A 1,486-nucleotide genomic window follows, 5' to 3' on the forward strand; every position below is an offset into this window, starting at 1 on the left:
CAATGGTTATTGTTCAGATTGCCATGAAATGTGGTTCCGACGTTCATGTTATGCTCAGGATTAAATACGAACATTTTGGTAATCCCTCAAAGCAACTAATGTAACTACTTTACCTTAAAACAACAGCGTTAAAATCATTTTGATGGTACAATGCCTTGCAATAAGGTGAACTTTGTCTCAGCCAGTCCATCCCCCTATCACTTGTTTCTGTGCTATGTAACTCTGGTAAGCAGGTAGAAAGACTGCATCAGACACAGAGCCGGACTTGTTGCTGTTGAATGGTAAGTCACTTTAGTTGACTCGCTAAGTTATATGTCCTGTTCTGTTGTTCTTGCTTAATATTTAGCTGTGGTAGCAAAGTTGTCAACTTGTCAATTTTTAATCATAAACCAAGTCAGGAAGGACTTAGCTGGTAGCATGTTACAGAAAGGTGTTACTGTCTCTGGTTCACCTGACGTTAGCTCAGTGCTCAGTTTTATCTTATCTGTGTTCAGAGTGTGATTGCAGACGGAACAAACGCTATTCATTGGTTGTTTAACGGGAAGGTTTATCAAAGACAAAACTGGTGGAAAGTCAGGTGTTTTTTGTGGTCCACAAAAAATAACAGCACTGCAGCATTCTCTTAAAACAGCTCAAGCAGATGGGGACTGGTTTAAAAAGCAGTATAAAGGTGGCTCTGCACTCTACAGCTCGCCCGGTCTAATCCAAATCTCTGGAAGACCAGAAATCCCAAATTGATATGAAAACAAACTTTTGTTAGCTGAAATATTTAATGTAGCTGCTAAGCCAGACGCCTTAGCGCACATCCCGTCTGAAGTGGGTGCATGAACTCGATGAGGGAGTAAATAGTGTCTTTACAAATTCTTTGGGATCTCTGGGCTTCCGGAGACTTGGATTACACCAGAATCTTCTCTCGTTTTTTCCATTTTAAAACAAGTCCCATCCACTTTAGTTGTTTAGGAGAATGCTTCAGCACTGTTTTGCTGTGAAGCTCCAGAAATATTTTGCGGACGACAAACTTCATTCGACCTTCCACTGGCATGGGGGTTGAATTTGCATTTTTTGGGGGAACTGTTTTTTTCACTGAATGAAAGAAAATATCCATGTTTGTAGATTGGCTCTGACCAAAGTCGCTTCCACTTTGAAGAAACAAAATTATATTTTTAAGCTGAACACAATGAGGTTCTCAATCCAGTATCCAACAGCCTACACTCAACAAACCAATCATCAGATAAATTCATGTAAATCAAGGGTGAAATTTATGCTGCTTTGTGCTGCGTAATTGTTGCACCTTCATCCAGTTCCTCATTATTAGAGCTTTGTGTCCACGTAAACAATGCCATTGTTCACATTGCTCTGATTCAGCACTCCTGAAATCGATCTATTCATAGAGCGTGTTGGTTGCAATTATATAAACACTCGACCTTTCACTCAACAGAGACAGAGCAGAGGGACAAGGTGGAGAATAAAAGGAACAGAAGACAAG

This window comes from Sparus aurata, chromosome 13 (assembly GCF_900880675.1).
Source record: "Sparus aurata chromosome 13, fSpaAur1.1, whole genome shotgun sequence".
NCBI classification, from domain to species: Eukaryota; Metazoa; Chordata; class Actinopteri; order Spariformes; family Sparidae; genus Sparus; species Sparus aurata.